This window comes from Ambystoma mexicanum, chromosome 2q (genome assembly GCF_040938575.1).
Source record: "Ambystoma mexicanum isolate Mex_15411 chromosome 2q, UKY_AmexF1_1, whole genome shotgun sequence".
Lineage (NCBI taxonomy): Eukaryota > Metazoa > Chordata > Amphibia > Caudata > Ambystomatidae > Ambystoma > Ambystoma mexicanum.
In genome coordinates, this window is record NC_090924.1 from 555,936,724 (window position 1) to 555,959,073 (window position 22,350).

Consider the following 22,350-nt stretch of genomic DNA (forward strand, 5'->3'; position numbering starts at 1 on the left):
TGGTGTTTGCCCCGACATGGCGACCCCTGAGGCAGGTGTGGGTGGGCAACTGGGTCCTGGGGCTGGGCTGTGGAGTGATGGTATCCCAGTCTGGAGTCTTCTGTTCCAGCAGGGGTGGACACAGCAACTGGACCCCTGCAGATGGCTGACATGCAGGCACCAAATAGCAGGGCACGTGGGCAGCAGGCAGGCAGGCAGCAGCAGATGGCAGGTGGGAGCGTGCTCGGGGCTCTGGGAGGCAGGAAAATGGCCTTTTGGGCAGGAGCATAGTCTTCCGTGTGTTGTCGCGTGGCCAGCTTGATATGGCACCTGAAAAAAGTGCACATCAGCATGTAATTCGAGGAAAGGCCCTTAGTGCGTAAGCGTGTCTGTGATGTAACACGCAGGGGCGTTTCCCACAACACAGGTGCATGTTCATTGTACACGTGAAAAAACTGCATGTCCGGGTGGCACTGCGTGTAATTGGAGGAAAGGCCCTTAGCGCGTAAGTGCATCTGTGACGTAACACGCACGGGCGGTTCTCACAACATGGGTGCATGTTCATTGTACACGTGAAAAAAACTGTACATCCGGGTGGCACTGCGAGTAATTGGAGGAAAGGCCTTAGCGCGTACGCGCATAAGTGACGTGGCATGTGTGGGCTGGCTTAAAAGGTATGCATAGGACGCCATTTTCTTGTACGTGCTTTTTGTGGAGAGCGAGCGGGTGATTCTCGTACTTCTTGTCAGTTCACACGCGATTACTTCACAACGGTTCCAGTTCGTACTCCCTGTTTCCTCAGACAGCGTTCATTTCTTCTTTTGGCGGGGGTGTTGCCAACGCGCACACACGCATCTTTTTCTCATACTTTTTCCAGGCAGACGGTGAGTCGTGCACATATTTTGCAACTGTGTTGCCCGTGTGTTGTGTGTTGTGTACCCCTTCAAGGTCATTGTAGGCTGCTGCGTGTATCACGCGTATGCTTATTTTTGTGTTTCTGGGTGCCACAGCGTAGTGCAGGTTAATTTTTCCATGCGCGTGGTCTACCAGGGGTTGCATGCATGTTTAATTTTGTTTTCGGGGTGCCTGTGCATTGCGTGACCCATCATCTTCCCCCAGGGGTCACAGACAGCCTTGCTAGAGCACTAGGGTACGAATTCCATCTAGTACCCTACCCCTTTCCCCCAATTGCCCAGGACAATTGTTTACTGCAAATCCCATACACACAACAACATCAGTGCCATGGTTGGGAGGCGACCAAGCAGTAAGGGAGACAAAGGTGGCCGACCTCCAAAAGGTGGGCGCGGTAGGGTACATGGCCAGGATGTGCAGGGTGCCCTAAGAAGCCAGTGTGTGGAGGACCAATCGGGGCCACCTATGCCCCACCCCCACCCCAAATGGTTGTGGGAAATGTAGCTGACACCATCCCAGCTCAGCCCTTGTTAAACCGGCCCATATTGTCAACGGAACCGGCACACAATGACTCCCAGGCTGACTTCTGTGTCACCAAGTCTAAGCCACGTGTGGTGGATAAAGGTGCTGTCACCAGGCCACGTGGATCTGGGGCAGAAATGTCATCTGCTGCCCCAAGTAGCCAGGCTGAGGAGGCTGCAGGGGCAGCTGCAGCTCAATCCACCCCAACTCTGAGTCTCCCAGCCGGGACAGTGTCGGTCAAAGTCCTTCACACCGAGGTTGGTCCTGCCAACATCACCCTGCAGCCAATGCCTGCAGTGAGACCTTTGGTCATTGTGCCTTTGCAAACTTCAAGTACCCAGTCCACCTGCACTTCTGCCCCTACCAACCAGAGCGGCGTAAGCCACTCAGGATCCGCACCACCTTCCAAGAAGAAGAAGGGTGGTCTTGCACTACAGGCTGGGACCCCAGACACGGCTACTCACTCCGGCACGTCAAGGAAGCCTAGCTTCAATGACGCCGAACTAGATGCACTTGTGGCCTATGTGTTGGCACATAGCCGCGAAATGGTGGTGACTGCAGGGTGCAAGACTACGCCTGCTCAACGTAGGGCCCACTGGCAGACCATCGCGGTCCACATTAGTGCCCTTGAATTTGTGAGGTGCACAGCTGATGATTGCTATAAGCGGTGGAATGACATGAAACACAGAGCAAAGAACAAGCTGGCTTCCAATCATGCCTCTACTCTGGTGACTGGTGGTGGGTCTCCACCAGAGGACAACCAACTCACTGAACATGAGTCTGTTGCTGGAGCCTTCATCACAGAGGAACAGATCCGAGGCGTGGGAGACCTACCAGATTTTGAAGCATTGTCTGGTGAGTGCCCATTCATATTTGTGCAATCCATGTGTATGTTGCTTGGGTGATGTGTTCTGATTGAGTGCCAGGTGAGGCTGTGTAGTCATGATTGGTATTGCACACCCATGTGGTCCCTCCAAACCATTCACCTGCCTTGGGTTTGGGTATGGCAGTATCCCTTCTGACCACAGTTGCCAATTTGCACCAGATTACTGCAGTTGCCCTTCAACTGTCATCCTGCAACTACATTCTTCAAAATGGTTTCCTGTTCATTCAGCCTGATTGTTTCAATCCTTGCCATTTTTACGACACATTTTTTTGACGTACTGACACACATGTGGCATACTTCTGTCATACATTAGACCCCACAATGGCCCACATTTATTACCTTGTTATGGGAATGATTTAACCATTCATGCTGATTGAGTAATGGGCTGCACACAATCATTTTTGGGCCCTGTTTGAATGTTGGACATGACTGTTGTGTTCTGTCATGGTGAAGTGACCAACCATTGATGTATTCATCTGCCTGCCATCACTGTATCAGTGAACACTGAATCTGTTGCAGCGTGTGGCACACGCATATTTTGTCACACTATTTTGCATATTTCATCTCATCATATCCATCTCACATGGATGGGTGACAGTACTGATTTTGTACCATATGGCTGTAGTTGTCAAATGTACCATGGCTAATGCTACGTGTCATCTGTGTGATGGCATGTGTCATGTATGTGTATTGGACATGCCACTCACAGGCTAATGTGTGCTGTCAGTGCTATCCAGCATGCTGCATATGTGTTGCTTTTCCATCTTGGAGTCCTCAATGTGTGCTTTTTGTCTCCCCTTCCAACTCATTGACAGTGCATGCATGCCAGCGTTATATTCATGTGGGACATGTGCAATTTATGTACTGGATCTCTGCCTCGTCGGGCCTATGTGTGTGCTGTGGTGCTCATGCCTGTTTCCATTTGTTGTCTTTCATGTTATTGCAGGTGATGAGGCACTTGATGCTGTATAGGAGGAGGAGATGGTGCAGGCCCAGGAGGAATCTCAGCCACAACCGGGCACCAGTGTAGGACGTGGGGTGGTGGTGGGTGAAAACCCATTCCTCCTGCAGACCATACTGGCCACAGGTGTCTCTGGGTACACCTCCGCAGACCTCTTTGAATCAGGTGCTGAATCGGACAGTGAGACATATATGCCATCGCAGGTGAGTGTTTCTAGCAGGGATGCTGTTCTGTCCAACCCACCTGCACCGGAGGTTGACCCCTCTATGGGGATTTCAGTGTTCGAAAGTCTGCCTGTGGCGGTTACGGATGCAGGGTCACACTCCAGAATATTTGCTCCTGTTCCTGGGCCAGCAGATCAAAGGAGGAATGCAGTCCTGCAGCCTCAGGCAGTGCCAGCACAGCAAGGTGCAGATCGCCTTGCCCCAAACAGGTGTGGTGCCCGCCAACGCAGTGGCCGTGCGCCACCAGGCAATACTGTGTGGGAGAACTTCATGTACAGTATAGCAGCACAACAGGGGGCATCATGTGAAATGATGGCTCAGGCAATGGCTAGGGTGGCCACTTCCAGTCTCCCCCCTGAAAGCCAGATGGAGCTCAAGCAGCAGGTAACAGACTCCATTTGCCACTCACACAGGGAGGACATGTTGGCGTCCAACAGGGACCGACGGGCTGGACTGGAGGATCTGCGCAAAGCCATATCTGTAGAGTCCCAGGCCCACACGGAAGCCCTGAGGTTAGAACACGGGTCCCTCAGAGATACTCTGAGTGAACTTGAGGTTTCCCGGAATTTAGGTCAGAACAGCAGCTGGAGCAGCTCACATGTTCACTGTCAGCTGAGCTCCAGGCAACCCGTCAGGAGATCCAGGCATCACGCGAGGCCATGCGGGCAGAAATGCGTGCTTCCCGTGAGGTGCTGCATGGGGATCTCCGTGCCATCATCGTGCAGAACCAAACCTTCCAGACCTGCATGCTTGCTGCCATGGAGGACCATACCAGGGCTTTGCGTGGGCTGCCTCCTATATCATGGCCACCTCCTGATGTAGCAGCAGAGGGTGATGACAGCGACAGCAGTTCTCCCACTGAAGCGTAGCCGTGCAGGCCATGAGCCCATGGAGGTTTTTTTTCCAACATCCACTCATGTGGGTGTTGGGATGCACCCTGTACCTTGTGCCTCCTGGGTGGCCCCCCCCCCCCGGTCCACACATGGCCATTTTTGGGTTTTTTTTTTATTTTTCTTTTACAGTGTGTTGCTTTGTGTGGCTCTCTTGGGCATCCACTTGTATTCCAGCTGGGCACATGCAGGCTTGTCCTCTCTTTTGGTTAGATGCTTGGTTTCCTGACACACACACCCCTCCTGCTTCCCCTTTCCATGGGCTTGCAAAGGGTGTGACCAAGTGACAGTAACTTACACAGTGACATTGGGCTCCCATGAGTTTGGTGGGCTGTCTGTAGTCAAAACTGTGTGTACATCACTAGTGGGGATTGTTGTTGTATTCTACACTGCATGGTGTATTGATATGTGCGTGTGCATCCATGTCTTTCTCCTTATATACATGTAGGTTCTTCATGCCTTCACAAGGCCGTCTCCTTTGCAGATGCAGTTCATGTTGTATGCAGTACACTGAGGCATTTGCCTGACACCCACACTCTGCAGTTGGAAGGGGTCGATGCGCTGCTTTAGTCAGGTTGTGAGACTTGCAGTACTCACATTTTTTGCTGTCATATATTGCCACACTTTCTTCCTGTACTGATGTTATGTTTTGTGTTGCTGGTAACTATTTGTTCATGTGTGGTGTTTCTTATTGATTACTGAGAGCATATTGTCTGTGGACTGTTTGCATTAGGAACATTGCACTTTGTGACACTTGTGTCATGTGCTGTGCATTCATTTAGTTGCTTTCACATTGCATGCCATGCCATGGTGTGTTGGGTAGCTGAGATGGGGAGGGGTTGGGTGACATGGCACTATTTTGATGTGGTATTTTGCAAGGGGTAATCATTCCTGCTGCATGAATGTGTGTCTTTTTGTGACACAGCATTGGGTGTCTTTAAGTAGGTAGGGATGCACACAATGTAACACTTCCAGGTGAACAATCTCAGGCTGGTATGATTGTGACAGTTGACTGTCCCTTTTGTCATCATCATTGATTGTCAGCTGGTATGTGGCAGGCCTTTGTGCACTCCGCAGGGGTGGGATTTTAGATGAAGTAATTTGCCACAAGCTGGGTACGGGCTGCCTCACCACGTGCCCTTTCACCTCCCATGCGCAGCGGCCGTGCATGTGGTTGGGGATTTTGGGGGCACTACCATTTATACCGGCATGTTGCAACATTGTGCAGGACACATGCTGCCACTATGATCCTGCACACTACTGGGGGCGTGTATAGCAGCTGCCCACCAGAGCAGTCAAGGGAGCAAAAGCGTGACTTGAGCACTCCGAATATGCGCTCCACTATGCCCCGGATTGCAATATGGGCTGTGTTGTATCTTACCTCGGGTGGTGTGGTGGGGTTCCGAATTGGCGTCATCATGTAGGTGCTCAGAGGGTAGGCACTGTCCCCTGGGGAGGTGATGATGGCTATCATTAGTGTGGTTGTCACTTTACTCAGTATCTGACATGCATGCATGTGCAGAGGCATTTATACTCACCAATCAGCCATGTGTCGCCATGCCGCCCAGCTTCCAGGTCCCGGTTTAGTGGTGACATTCTGAAAATGAAACTATCATGGCTTGACCCTTGATAGTTGGCATATACTGAGGTGATGATTCCCTTGGCATCACATACTACCTGCACGTTGATTGAATGCCAGTGCTTGCGGTTTCAATATATGTGCTCAGTGGCCCTGGGAGGACGTAGAGCCACATGGGTGCAATCAATGGCACCTAGCACTTTGGGGAAGTGTGACACCACGTAAAAGTCCTGCACCACGGCCTGCCTTTCTGCAGGTGTTGTGGGCATGTATATGTGCCTGCGGACTGAGGGGCGTGCAGTCAAGATGGCCAACACCTGGTGTAGGCAGCGTGACTGTGTGGCCTGTGACACACCCCCCACTATGGCACTTGTCTACTGAAATGACCCAGTAGCCAAGAAGTGCAGTACATTGAACACCTTTTCCAAGGGGCTCAGTGCTTGGGAGCACAGGGTGGGTGATGTGAGGTCATCCGCCCACTCCCTGACCAGTTCTAGGATTATGTGTGGTGGAAACCTGTACCTCCTATACACCTGGTCATCAGGCATCCCAAAAAAGCTGGTCCTGGGTAAAAAAATGCGGGGCCTGGCTATCCTCCTCCTCCTGCGGTGTCCCACGACCACTGCTGCGAGGAACGGTATATTCATCGTAGCGTCTGAGCTTGTTTGTTGTTTGTGCGCACTTACGCCTGCTTCCTGCTGCCGTACGTGATTCCGGATTAGCGCGTCTTTTTTGGCACACGCTTTTCCCCTGTTCGGTTTCATGAATACGTGTTGTTGGCGCGCGTGTGAGCGTTGCGAGCATTTACCTCCTGTACTTCCCCCGTAACGCCCTCATTTTCGCGCGTTGTTCCCCATTCCGCGTGATACCCCCGTGTTCCGCCCACTTTTGTTGTGTGCGCTGCACTATGTGCGCTTTCCCTGTGCGCTTAGCACACGCCGTTTGATGACATGTATGCCCGCATGCGCCACCCACGATTTTAGCGCACATCCCAGGATTTACACGCGCACTGAATTCCATGAATCGATGTGCGCGGCTTTGGCACGCATGCACTGCGATTTTCACGTTTGCGCTGCGATTTTCCCACTTGCGCTCCCCTTTTCGGCGCACATTTATTCCATGAATCAGCCCGTAAATGTCTGTTGATTAGATTTGACACATGGGCTATTTCAATGAAGTTATTGAAAGCCCAGGCAGGGCTTGTCAAAGGATTTTCTACAATGGATCATTGCCTATTTTTAAATGTTCTTATTGAAAAGTACTGTTTCCTTAGGGGTGGGAAGCTGTATGTGACCTTCATTGATTTTGAGAAAGCCTTTGATTCCACCCACGTTGGCCGGACTGAATATGGCAAAATTGCTACTTCACTTAATTGAACTTTGTAATGCAGACACACATGCAGCAGTGCAGAGTACGAGATCTGGCAGTACCTCAGCAGATTTCCAAACAAACAAAGGGATGCAGGAAAAATTGAGATTTGCTTCCTATTTCCTGAAAATATACTTGGGACACTCTGAAAACCCTGACATTACTATGGTATTGGGGAGAACAGTAGGGTCACCTATAATTAATAAATATGTCTGGTAGAGGGAAGGTCACAATCTTTTAGCAAGTTTGGCTTTTTAAAATCTGGATGGTTTTAAGGATATTTTGTTGAATTACTTAAAAGATATGCTGAATCACAAAACATTATGGCATGGTAGGGAGATGAGCAGGCACACATTGTGCACCCTATGCTCTTTGAAAATGTATGGCAGTTGCTGTGTAATTACGGTACAAGTAGGGGAATTATGCGATATAAACAGGGTATTTCATGGAAATTCGCACAAAAGTCCAAATCCATTTCAGCGCACAGCGTATTCATGGATTTTAGCCTCCAAAACCAGCCGTTGCGCAGAGTGGCGCAGCGACCCTGCAGCAGCGCCAGTTACGCCCCCAAGAACGCCCTCGCGCAAGGAAAAGGCATCAAAATCCCCAATCCAGCGCAAAGGTCTGCGACAACCCAAAACCAGTTTACCGGACTGCCAAACAGCAAACGCCAAGCGGGGAACTTGTATTACAGGTTTCGCAGTAACTTCCACACGCGAAAGGGCCTGTGCGAGTGGGTACGTGTATAACTGAGGTTCGCGTGAAGTTTTACACGCGATTGGCCTGGGTACGTGTATTTCAGGGGTGCGCGGGAAGTTGTACACGCAATCGGGCCTGGGGGAGCGGTGTACGTGTATTCCAGGGGTGTGTGGGAAGTTCTACATGCGATTGGCCTGGGTACGTGTATTTCAGGGGTGCGCATGTGTTTTCACACGTGACTGGCCTGGGTACTTGTATTTCAGGGGTGGGCGGGTGTTTTCACACGCGATTGGCCTGGGTACATGTATTTCAGGGGTGCGCATGAAGTCTTACACGCGATCGGGCCTGGGGGAGCGGTGTACGTGTATTCCAGGGGTGCGCAGGAAGTTCTACATGTGATTGGCCTGGGTACGTGTATTTCAGGGGTGCGCGGGAAGTTTCACACGCGAATGGGCTGGGCACGTGTATTTCAGGGGTGCGCGTGAAGTCCCACACACGAATGGGCTGGGTACGTGTATTTCAGGGGTGCGCGGGAATTTTCACACGCGATTGGCCTGAGTACGTGTATTATGGGGATGCGCGGGAAGTTTCACTCGCGAATGGGCTGGGTACGTGTATTTCAGAGGTGCGCGGGAAGTTTCACAGGCGAATGGGATGGGTACGTGTATTTCAGGGCTGCGTGGGAAGTTTTACACGTGAATTAGCAGTGTGGGTCCTCCCAGGTGTCCCCTCTACCCCCTCCACGGCCCCTGCAGGCAGCCCACACCACAGGGGACTACCCTGCACCCCTGGTCATGTCCGGCAGGCAGCCCATCCACCATGGGCATGCCCCCCAGCCAAGCCACATGTCATGTTGCAATATGATCACTAACTCATGTCTCCCAGCACCCCCACCCACCAGCAGTCAGGGGCACCTGCCAGCAGGCCCCCACTCATGTCCCCCTGCACCCCCACCCCCAGCAGTCAGGGGCACCTGCCAGCAGGCCTCCACACATGTCCCCTGCACCCCCACCCCCCAGCAGTCAGGGGCACCTGCCAGCAGGCCCCCACTCATGTCCCCCTGCAACCCCACCCTCCAGCAGTCAGGGGCACCTGCCAGCAGGCCCCCACTCATGTCCCCCTGCACCCCCACCCCTCAGCAATCAGGGGCACCTGCCAGCAGGCCCCCACTCATGTCCCCCCCAACATGACATGAAGATGCACAATCATGGGCCTCATGTCTACCAAAATACCACAGAACGCCAACCCAGTCTTGACACGCAATGATCTTCCCAATCCACCCCACACTGACTTGGCCATCTCAAGACAGAAGTCAACTATGTACAGCAACACATGTCCGTCACACACACACATCGGTTGCCATTGATACTGTAAACCCACATTTTGACATGCATGAACCCAATGAGCAAATCACACACATGGAAGTAAAATATAAAAATGTATTAAGACCAAAATCAATGCAATGAAATGAAATCATAAAAAAGTCAAACATGAAATGAAAAGCAAGTCAAAAACATAAGAAAATGAAAAGTATAAGCAATCCAAAGAAATCCTAATGATCCATTGTCCAAACTCTCCGTCCACCAAATCAAATCCAAAGGAAACGTAAAAAGTAAAATCCATTGCTCCATGGTGAAATCCAAATCATAAGTCCACATGAATCCAATGTCCAACTATTTCCAAGCAATGTTCAAAGGTCCATGAGCCCGACGAAAGAAAAGAAACCTACCTAAGAAACTACCTACTAAAATAACTATATACAAAAAGGTGGGGCATTGTCCAAGCGCCCCAAATGAAATGAAAACCAAAAGGAAACCTAACACTAATTAACTATATACAATGGCAGCGGGCTAGTCCGACGGCTCACTTCCTGATTTCCCGGGCCAGGGCATCATCGAACTCCTGCTCGATGTCCCGGAGGCGGTCCACTTCAATGGCCTGAGGGTTCGCAGGGGCGATGACATCCGGTCCCCCAGGTCCCTGCGAATGGCCTCGAGGCACTCAGCCTGCCTCAGGGCCCTCCGCATGGAGTTCTCCGCCCTGACCATCTCTTCCGCCCGCTGCCGCTCCGCATCCATGGCGTGGCCCAACCGCTGCCACACGGAAGACACTTCCCGTCCTGGGTCCTCCTGCCCTCCGGCCGATGCCTGCCCCTCCGATGTCAAAGGCCCCGAGCCATCATGGCTCCCACCTTGTTGCTGCTGCTGCTGTGCCTGTGCCCTGCCTCCTGCTGCCTGCACATCCTCCTCCGGCTGGGGTGCAGTTGTCGAGGTGGCCACCCCTGCTGGACCTCCGACTCCCGACTGTGGCAGGGATGTGTCCTCCACCAGCCTGGCGGCACGGTCAGAGGCAGCTCCACAGGGCACCCAGCTGATACATGGGTGGGAAGATGGCACTGAGGACGACTGGCGCATAGGGGGTTCAGGTGAGGTGGGGGTCGTAGCAAGTTCAAGTAAACGGAGGATTCCAGCCAGGGTGACCTGTCCCAGTAGGCTAACGCTGTCAACAAGCCATACGAGATGACCTGAAGTCTCCTCATGAAAAGACCGCAGGTCACCTCGCATGGCCCGTTGACGCGTCGCCACCACACTCAGGACAGGCTCAACCCAGACCCGGATAGCCACGTCTGCAGGGAGAGGAAAGCCAGTTGTTGTGTGGCTATCCCCTCCCTGAAAACGGGTCTGGACGTAGGCATTCCTGCTGGTGCGAGATGATGCAGTCACAGGATCGGGGACAGGATTACACACAGGCACCTCTGCGGCGGCCTGTGCTGCCTCCTGTGCCTGCCCCTGCGCTGCACCACTAGCACCAGTGGAATCCCCACCTCCAGACCCCGTCTCTGTCCCTTGCACAGCCTCCTCCTCCCCCAAACCCCCCACCAACCTGGATGACTCCGTGCCATCTTCCGCCGTCGGACCCTGTGGGGTCTCAGCTGCCCCTTCTGCTGCCAAGGAGTCCAACTCCGACCTCCGCCTCTTGGACCTTCCCCCGGCAGCTGCGGCCTGGGACGCAGCACCGGACTCCTCACTCCCCGACAAGATGACAACCTGGGAGGGAAGCCGGGCCTTGCGTCTCCAGCTGGTGGTGTGATCGCCGCCTCTGTGCTCCACAGCACCCTCTCCGCCCTCTTCATCAGTTGACGCTGCAGACAGGGAGAGATAGGAGACAGGCATCAAGACACTGCACAATGGACTGATACACACATGACAGTTGCACATGAGTGGCAGTGTCAGACTTCAGACATGGCATCACAATCCCAAACACACATGGCATGTCAACTCGCACACATGAGCAGTTCCACAGCCATATGGAAACAGGCAGCAACATCCATACACAACAGCATGAACAGCCAAAGGTGAGCCAGACATCACATGAAACACAGGAAGTGCACTAGACATTTACTCACGCCACTACACCTACATGCATGTGTACACCTCCACCAACTGTCGCAGTGATGAGATTTGCACCCATTTCACATCGGGCAATCAGTATTCTACATATCAGTGTCCCAAGCATCCATGTTGCATCACTGTTGCACCCTCGTCAGATACACACACATGCACATGTACACGGTGCAGATACATGCAGCTGGAACCGACATCCATGTGTCACACCACAACCATGACAACTTACATACACAGTCATTCAAACATGTGTGCTCAGACATCTGCATTTGCCATGCAAGCTTATACACACATGCACCATCCATGTGTCTCACACAAGAGAGGACTCGCATGTGTTAGCCCCACGGCCCTGTACGTACACATCCATACATGGCCCTCTAAAAACACATGTGCAACCTGCACACTACAGGCACACCACCACACGCACAGCTTACAATCAGCATGCATGTACACTTACCGCTCGACTCCAGACGGGTCTGCCTCTCAAGGACCTGGCCGTGGAGCGCTGGGGATACGCGTTCCAGGACCCTCATCTGATGTTCCGACAGGTGGCCCTGGCGCCCCTTACCATCCGCTGGCTTCACGAGGCGCCGGGCCTTATTGAGGGTCCTGGCCCTGAAGTCATCCCAGCGCTTCTTGACATGTTCATAGTCGCGGACTGCCACCCCCTCCGCGTTGATGGCAGTCACGATGTCCGTCCAGATCCTGGTCCGTCCTTCCTTGTCGGCGCGTATACTTCTGAAGAGGGCATCATACTGCCCCAGGATTTGCTCCACCAGGACACCAACGTCGGTGGCACTGAAGCTGGTGGCCCTCTGCCTCTCTGGCTGGGAGTTGCCAGTGCTGCCAGAACGTGTTGTGCCCGACATGGCAACCCCAGAGGCAGGAGTGGGTGGGCAACTGGCTCCTGGGGCTGGGTTGTGGAGCGATGGCATCCCAGTCGGGAGTCTTCAGTTCCAGCAGGGGTGGTCACAGCAACTGCACCCCTGGCTGATGTGCAGGCAGCAAATAGCAGGGCACGTGGGCAGCAGGCAGTCAGGCAGCAGCAGATGGCAGGTGGGAGCGTGCTCGGGGCTCTGGGGGGCAGTAATTCGGCCTTCTGGACAGGAGTGTGGTCTTCCGTGTGCATACACGTGGCCAGCTTGATACGGAGTGATTTGGCATGTGAAAATTCTGCAAGTCAGTGTGTGATTCGAGGAAAGGCCCTTAGCGCGTAAGCGCGTCAGCACGCATACGCAATTTCATTGGACCAAAGGCCCTTAGCGCGTAAGCGCGTCTGTGATGTATCGCGCACAGGCGTTGCCCTGGCAGGGCTTGAAGATCCCACGTGGATTTCCATTGCTCTGTACGTGCTTTTCGTGGGGTGCGGTGCGTGTGTTTTCCAGGCGTTGGGGTTCACACGCTATTACTTCACAGCAGGTGGGTGTTGGCTACGCGCTCTTCTACACGCAAGGCAGACGGTGAGTGGTACCCTGCTCCCCCAGGCCCGACCACGTGTAAAACCACCGGCGAGCCCCTGGAATACACGTACCCGCTCCCCCAGGCCCAATCGCGTGTAAAACTTAACGCGCACCCCTGAAATACACGTACCCAGGCCAATCGCGTGTGAAACTTCTTGCGCACCCCTGAAATACACATAACCAGGCCAATTGCGTGTGAAACTTATCGCGCACCCCTGAAATACACGTACCCAGGCCAATCGCGTGTGAAACTTCGTGCGCACCCCTGAAATACACGTACTCAGGCCAAACACCTGTGAAACTTCACGCGCACTCTGGAAATACACGTACCCAGGCCAATTGCGTGTGAAACTTCTCGCGCACCCCTGAAATACACGTACCCAGGCCAATCGCATGTCAAACTTCGCACGCACCCCTGAAATACATGTACCCAGGCCAATCGCGTGTGAAACTTCTCGCGCAATCCTGAAATACACATACCCAGGCCAATCGCGTGTGAAATTTCTCGCGCACCCCTGAAATACACATACCCAGGCCAATCGCGTGTGAAACTTCACACGCACCCCTGAAATACCTGTACCGAGGCCAATCGCATGTGAAACTTCTCGCACACCCCTGAAATACACGTACCCAGGCCAATCGTGTGTTCAACTTCTCACGCACCCCGGAAATACACGTACCCAGGCCAATCGCTCTCGCACACCCCTGAAATACACGTACCCCGCTCCCCCAGGCCCGATCGCGTGTTAAACTTCCTGCGAGCCCCTGAAATACACGTACCCCGCTCCCCCAGGCCCGATCGCGTGTTACACTTCCCGCGCACCCACGGAATACACGCACATGCTATTATTCACACAGCGGGAGTCCGTGTTTGTCGCGAGTCCCCTTTGCACGTCATTTGTCCTAGAGGGCCACAGTATGGGACATTCATCAGAGCTGTGTATACATGCTTTTTGTTAGCGCACATTTTGGCGCACATTTTTTTCATGCGCAGGGACGCTACCGCCTGCTTTCGTGTGGCGGACGTGTATGGGCCTGTGCGCGTCTTTGCCCGTGCGCTGGTTTGCCCTATTCGATTCCATGAATACGTGTTGTAGGCGAGCGTATGGGTGTTCCGCGCACTTGCCTCCTGTACTTCCCCCGTGACGCCCACATTTTCACGAGTTGTTCCCCATTCCGCGTGTTCCGCCTACTTTTGTTATGTATGCCGCGCTATGTGCGCTTTCGCTGTGGCCTTAGCGCACGCCGTTAGATGACCTATGTGCCGGCGTGAGCCGCGCACTTTTTCAGCGCACATCCCTGATTTTACTCGTGCACAGACTTCCATGAATAGAAGTGCAATGGTTTCTCTGCGATAATCGCACTTGCACTGCGATTTTCGCTCTTTCACTGCGAATCGCACGTTTGCGCCAAAATTTTCGACGCACATTAATTCCATGAATCGCCCTGAAAATATGCAGAGCGCAGAAGACCGGCATTAATCATCTCTTTGAATATTGTGAGGGGTCAGAAATGTGAGGCGGACAACCTTTACAGGATTAAATCAAAAGAGTCAAACCGACTTCTCTCTTGCCCTACTCTAACAGGGAGCTCCCTGCCTAAATAAACTAAGGGAAACACTATAACATAACACTTCTGGCACCTAACACTTATAAACATAGACAAGAAAATATATGACAATTTACAATGTCAATAATTGTATTTACAACACCTTCAAAGTCTTTGATTGTACCCTGAGCGAGTTCCCCTTCGCCATGTTTTAGGTAAAAGTCAGTTCTGTTGAATAACACAAAACAACAAGGAAATCCGGGGTTGAAACAGAATTCCAACACAGTTCTTGTCAAAGTCAGGTTGTTAACGAAAACTTCCAACACTCCACAGTTTAACACAGAAAAGATCTTTCTTCTCTAGGAAATGTATAGTGCAAAGTTTCTTAAACATTACTAAGGGGATTCTTGGCCAGGATGATTTGTGGTGCAATGTATATAATTCAAAAAACACACATAGGTTGAATTTGGCTTATCCTGATAGCGCCTTTCTCTCAGAACCATGAACACAACAACGTCTTTGTCCGGTAAATGCCTCAATGTTTCTCTCTTAGCACCGTAAATACCATGGCTCTCTTCATAGTGCTTCCCTCAGCACCATGAAACACAACTTCTTCTGTTTGAGAACAATTTCACAGTACATTCAAATTGTACCTCGTCACTTTTGTACCAGGTCCTCTACTTCTACATCTCATCTGTCAGGTCCACTCTTGTCCTGCCAGCACTGACTCCTTCAAACATACACCATGCAGTTTCACTTTCCTGCTCCACAGTGTTTTAACTCTTGTACTGCTTCTGAAGTTTCAGTTCCACTGACACTTCCAAAGTTTAACACTTCTTCAACTTTAGACAGCTTTAAACAACTTTTCACAACTTTGTAGCAAAGACAAGATTTATACAAATTCCCTTTTAAGTCTGCTAGACAAGCAATGTCTCTTTCTCCTCGTAACCCCAACTTTCTTCTGGGGCCACTTTTCAACCACTCTTGTCTTTTGTCAAGCCAGTACTTTCACTTTAAACACTATTGACTTTAGCAATGTGAGTTCATGACTAATTGCTGTTTTGTTTCCACCATAGTCACTCATCTACAAGCTTTACCTTTAAGGATATTATATTAGCCCCTTCTCTTCTAGTAGCAACAGTTATTCCCAAAGAAACTTTTACTTTTGTTCCTTTTGGTTGAAGGCAATGGGCCTCATTCCGAGTATGGCGTTAAGGGATAGCGGCCACCGCTAACGAGAGCGGTGGCGGTAATCCCTTACCGCCATACTCCGAGTTCCCTTAGCGCCATGGTGCTTTTAACACCTGCTTTTAGCAGGCGTTAAATACCATGGCGCTAAGGGACCTTGATGTTAATTACGCCACCGTAATTTACGGTGGCGTAATTGACGCCTTCCCCACTCCCATTATGCCCTATGGGGCAAGAATGGGAATGGGGAAGGGTAAATGGGGATTGGGGAATTACCGCCCCGCCAACCTTGGAATGGGGCGGTAATTCCGCCAACCACCAAGGCGCTGCCGGTCCGGGTACGGCGTCAACCAAGGCGTTAATAGCGCCATTGGTTAGCGCCGTACTCGGAATGAGGCCCAATGCTTTTTCAACTCTTGGCTTAAGGTAATGCTTGTTTGTTCTTTTCGTTTCACAATATGGGGGTTTAACACTTGGTTTCACAGTGTACAAAGTTATTGTGGATTTAATCAGGCATTTTCTCGGTTTTGGAATCACTTTTAGGCACACGCAACCATTATTAAAGTTGTTAAAGCTGTTTTTAAAAAAGGTTAAATACTCGAATTTGACTTCTGCAGCATATTAATCTATACGCGAGTGCTACATTTGTTGCACTCCATTGTCTGACATCTCTGGTTTGCTTTGATCAATTTCACTCGTTCACAAGTGAAAAGCAACTAGTTACAGTTGCCCGCTTGACAATGCTGGAGGGTTGAGAGCACTCAGAATTACTCACCAGTTTCTTGTGACCCTTTCACAGGCTGCAGGACTACAAACACATTGATTTCTCGACCGGGCACACTTCTCTCAGCAAGCTGTCTTCAGTCCTACGTCACAGGCATGGAGTTCCGCTCACCACAAGCCTCTGGAGCACACCAGCCTCCAGACACGGTCCTCTGCCCGCTTCTCACTGTGCGATCTCTGCAATCAGGTTTGCATGGGGCAAAGCTTGTAAATGTTACGCTTTCAGCTGCGCTTCCTCTGCAATCCAGACTTTGGGTTAAAAGGACCAATTCAGGACTAGCAACTGGAAAAAACTGATGGAAAATCTTGGCATCCTTTCTTTCCTCCCACTTCTGTGGATTCTGCCAGCAACATGCTTTCTTCTGTCACTTTCACCTGCTCCAGCTGCTTCTACTGCTGCTACAACTGTTACTAGTCCGCCAGCCACAACCACAACTAATGACCTGCACCTGAGGGAACTTTTTAGGCCGCTCAGCCTCCCTCAGGTGTGGACTGTTAAGCCTAATTGCTTGACCTTCAGGCCTGTATTGCTCTTTAGCACTCTTATTCGTCCCAGTATTCTTGGGATTATGGGACTTGGAGGCTAAAATCGAAAATGTAGAGTTCTTTACTCTTTTTGTTTGGCAATATGCCATCAGTAACGTAAGATATCCCAGTCTGCCTGACCTGTTGCCCCGCATGTGATCCTCGCGCAGAACATCACCCCCAGAGTCAGGATCAGGAAGCGTCTGCCTTTCACTGGCCAAATGAAAAGGGACCCAGGCCAGGTGTGTGGGGAGAGTCACAATATGTTCCTGTTAAATGATTGAAGGAAATGGGATCATAGCCACACAGACTAGAAATGTTATTGTAAATTGAGGTTTCAGAGGACATATGCCACTTTTCGCTGATTTGTGAAAACTACTCTGATCTGTGTAGTAAATGCCTTAGTTTAGGTTATATAATATTAGGGTTTACTTTGATGCATTGGTCCTCATTACAAGTCAGGCGTTAAGGGTTTAACGGCGCCGTTGGCGCCGGTAACCCTTAACGCCTGATTCACACATTAACGCCTGCTTTTTGCAGGCGTTAAAGTCCAAGGCACTAAGCGACCTTGGTGCTAATTACGGCACCGCAATTTACGGTGCCGTAATTAGCGCCTTCCCCATCCCCATTATGCCCTATGGGGCTAAAATGGGAATGGGGAAGGGCAAATGGTGAATGGGGAATTACCGCCCCACTCACCTTGGAATGGGGCGGTAATTCCGCCATCCACCATGGCGGAATCCGGCATGGACCATGGTGCACCGCCTGACTTGTAATGAGGGCCATTGTCTTTTATAATGAAGTGTCATGAACTGAGTTGTATTCATAGTTTACATACATTTGTTAGAGACGCACTTCTGTGGCAGTTTAATTCTTTGTGTAGTATTTAGATTTTATGAAATGTTATGGGCTGGGGTTGGTACTTCTATATGAATGTTTTAATGGGCTAGCATTGTGCATTTGTACGTTTGTTGTTTGAATTGATTTTATTCGCTTAATTGTGTTAGTGGAGAAATCAGATGTTTTATAAAGTGATTGATAATGTGAGCAGCTCTGCCCAAACTGCTAGACCAGAAGACCTAAAACTGCTTGTGGTGGCTTATGTTCCAGTGCAGAGGGAACATGGCCTAGCAATTGCGATAGAACTGTACAGTTTGGAGTTAGAATCAAGACTAATGGCTTGTACCCTTCTGTAACACGCAGACATCCAAAATACATCCAAAAGAGTTATGGAATGGAAGACTGACCAGAGAAATGATAATGGTAATGTTTAACTTAAAGCCTGGATACCAAACTTACTTTTTCACTTCTACACAAGTAGTTAATGCAGTAGAATATATACTTTGAATGCAGTTTGTCAGGGCCCTTAAGCTTTATACAGATGCTGAACAAATCTATGTCCAAACATTAACACCGGTCGTGTATTGTTTGATACAGTTAACCCTCTTATTAAGGATTATGGGAACATCTGTTATATTCCCACACAAAATAAACTTACATTAAATGACAGAAATCATCTTTATGGGTTCGGAAAAAAACAGCCTTGTAACTGAGAGGTTGGAAATGTAAGTCAGATGAACAGTGCAATTAAAGAAAAAGGCAACACAGGATTTTACTAGATAGTTGTAGGCAGTCCGCTTAAGCAAGTGTGCTACCTCACGTAGAGGTGTTAATGGCCATAGACCTCCCTGGTCATCTTTGTCTATATGGCAGCAAACAAAACCTGGTTGGGCCTCCTGCGGTGCACCCCCTCAGAATGCTTATTGCTCCGAAGTTGCTGCTGCACGCTTAGAGCAAAATCCCCACTGCCAACCCCTAGGTACCACTGATAGTTAACACCACTGTCAAAGCTTTTTTTATACGGTGAGAGAAAGTGGCTTTGAGGGGCCCTGTCCCTCCTGTCCCCACTTCTGGAGCTGGGTGTGGTGTTGAATAAGTGCATTACAGTGGAGGTGAAAGAGGCTAATAGGGTCTAGAAAGAGGAGGCAGAGAAAACTAATGGGAAGGATGTGGTGGGGAATAAGAGGGGATCAGTGGAGGTGAAAGTGGGGGAGTCGATGTGATAGAAGTAGGAGAGAATAACTAAAGAGAACGGGTTGTGATGAATACGAGGAATGGAGAGGAGGTGAAGAAGGTTATCATGAGGAGGAAAGAACAATAGAAGAGAAAGTGGTGGAGAAGAGATTAAGGATGAAGTCAGACAACAGCTAAGAAGGTAGAGGACCATAAATCTAACATCAAGTAGGTTGTGGCAAGAAACCTAAAGAGGAGGAGACCATGTTGTTCTGCCAAGGAGAGTTGGGGGAAGTTGAACAGAGAAAAACCAAGAGGGAAGGTGGAGAAGAAAAGGGTGTGGTGAGACGTTGAGAAGGAAAGAGGGGTAAAGGGGGGAAGTATGATACAAGATACAAGGAAGGTGAGACAGATAAGAAGCATGAGGGGCCCAAAGCCACATGCAAGAAACCAGAGGGATTGAGACCCAAGTGCTGGGAAATCTGAAAATAGCACTAGCATGGTTAAGCTTAATAACTCCAGGCCCCATAGCAATATAGGCTAAGTTCCAGGTCTGATGTTTAGCCTATGTCCATAGAAACCAAAGTAGCAGGGTTGGTTCTGCGAGTTCCAAATCAAGAGAAGAACACCATCCTGGCAACTTCTACGAAAGTCACCCAAGCAGCCACACATGTCAGGTAAGAGGTTCTGGGGCACCTAACACCCAAAACACTGAGATTTATTTTTTGACCACCAATTGGAAACTAAAGGAGAGAGGGAACGCTGATGGACTACGTTCCTCTAGAAAGAATATCCTTATTTAGTTTCAGTTCCCCACAGCATTGCTGCAGTTGTATCTGATCCTTTAGCAGTTATGTTATTTAATGAAGACCCTTGAGACCTTGGCTTTGAGTTGACAGTTGATCCCAGCAGTCGTGACACTAGATAGATGAATGGTGATGGACTTGTCTCTGACATTCGTAGAATTAACAGGGCCAATGGATGATTATAGAGAGATTTGGGCTGCAGTTGTTGCATCAAATAATACCAGGTTCTGGTTGGGAACATAAAAGTTTGCTGAAATTATTATCTTGCTACAGGGCCTATTTCATGTCATGAATGTTTATATTTTATCAGTGAAGAAAAGGCTTTCTTGATAGCTTTAGTGGGCACTCATATGATGACTCTGTTGTTCTTTTGGTGGAAAGGGTTCCTTGCTAACCTATGCTCCTACCACTTTACAGACGTTCTATGACACATTAATTCCATCCCTATGTTGTTTTATCTTAAGAAACACATCAAAACTGTAGTTATGAACAACATATTCTCTCTGAGAAAGACATTTGGCAGTAAGCCATAGGGGGCCATCGAGAGTCCCCCTTCCCAGAAACTGAACCCAGAGGCTCCAGGACTGCACCCTTAGAGAATTAACCTCCTTTGTAGTTGCTTCTTAGCATGTAACAAAAACTAACCCTGGGGGTTACTGCTCTTAGCGTGCAGGAAGGTGGCATTGTCACCAGTCCCTGCACTTTTTAACTGTCACCTCACTGAGGGATCATGACATACTGCCAAGATGACACGGGTGGAGGGAGCTTTAGCTATGTGCTAAATTGTATTATTATTTGTCTGTTATATTTTATTAGACAGCAAAGAGAGTTTCGATAAGAAGCTTTGTATATGAACACATATGAGCTGGTGGGAACTCTCACGTCAGTGAGCCATACAATAGTATAAGGGTTGTTGTGGCAGATACATTAACCAAGTGTAGTAGAGAGGACATGGGCCAGTGAGAGGGGACAGCACAGGAGGCAAAAATAGGTAGAACATACAAAGAAAACTGTTAACTGTCTAGAATAGTTAAATACAATAGAGGATTGTAATTCACGGTATATTCACTATGTACAAGGGATGGGAAAGCAAGGGGCCCAGGTCATGGGGAATAGCAGATGCCATCCCAAACACTTCTTAGAGTAAGAGGATGTGCTATTTTAGGGCAGTTTCAAAGCGTGGAAAAGTGGGGATGACTTCATGTCAGGTGGAAGGGAGTTCCAGTGGTGGGGCGAACATGGTGAAATTAAAGGAGAGGTAGCACACAGAGGGCAGGGCTCAGAGAGGTTGGAGAGAGCTTTAGATCACAGAGTTTCTGGAGATTGAGTAGGCTAAACCTGATGGCTGCAGAGGTTGAGGTATTGAATTGTTGTAGTTATAGATCACTGTCAAAGAGAGCCCTCAGTTTGTGGGCTTTCAGGCAGGGGTGAGATTGTCAGGGGGAATGAAAGAGTAGAGGTAATGAAGGGTGAGGTGCTAGAAATCTGGAGGTACCTCTGTTTTGGAGTAAGTGAGCATCAGACATTGGACCACAATCCAGTGACAAATGCTGGTCAGGCAGTCAACTATGACAGTGAAAATCTCTAGGGTAAAGGTGAAGAAATAGAAAAAGATGATGGTGTCACCAGGAAGGAGACAATGCAAAAATCCAAAGGAGGGAGAGAGAGAAAACGATTTTTATTAAGCGTTAGCCATTAACATTCTTAAAACAACAATCTATACGAGAATATTCGTTAAAAACTGTAAAATCCTTATTTTTAAAAAAAAGAGCCGCAGGGAGCAACACAGGATGAGATTCACTCGTACACAGGGCCCAACAGGAGCCAAGACTGCCCCAAGGACAGCCACTACTAACGTGACCATGACCCCAACTGGGGCTCGTAGCATTGTTCACATGCCTTGAGAAAGACCCTCCGGGTCGAAACACGTGCCGGCTGACCGAATTAAAGCACAAACCCCAAAACAGTGTTCCAAACACTCACCATTGTATTGAGAAAAACTACTCAGAATACCATCAATAAAAGCGAACCTGTATCGCACTAACTACCGTGTTAGAAGGATTCTTATCCAGAAATTTCAAGCAAGATAACCAGGAGTAAACCCACTTTTTCTACTTAACAAATTGGGGTCCAGGCTAAACCCCAACCCACTCCTGTGATTTTGCGACACTAGAACTTTCTTCCAAACCTTATATAAGTGAAGCTCAGCATAGGCAGGCTCCATTTCTAGAGCCATTTCTAGAGCCAACCCAGACCCTCCTTATTTTAAAAAAAGTCTACATAAATTTTAAGTCCATCCTTAACAAAATTAAAAACATCAAAAATAAAATTCAAATCGTTAAAATACATAAATAAATTCATAGTACTCAAGTTGTCCCTAATTCCCAAGTTGACAAAATGATTAGTGAGCCACATCCTTGTCACACCAAGCAGGGCAGAGCAGATCAGCAAAAATGTAAAATATTCTCATCATACCCCAGTCCACAGGAGATTTTTTTGTCCACATCGGCCCAAGGCATTCTCGCTAGGAGCTATAAAACATTTAGGCGGATCATTAGTATAATGTTTCTAAGCTCCAGGGATCTCAGTAAACGTACAGTGCC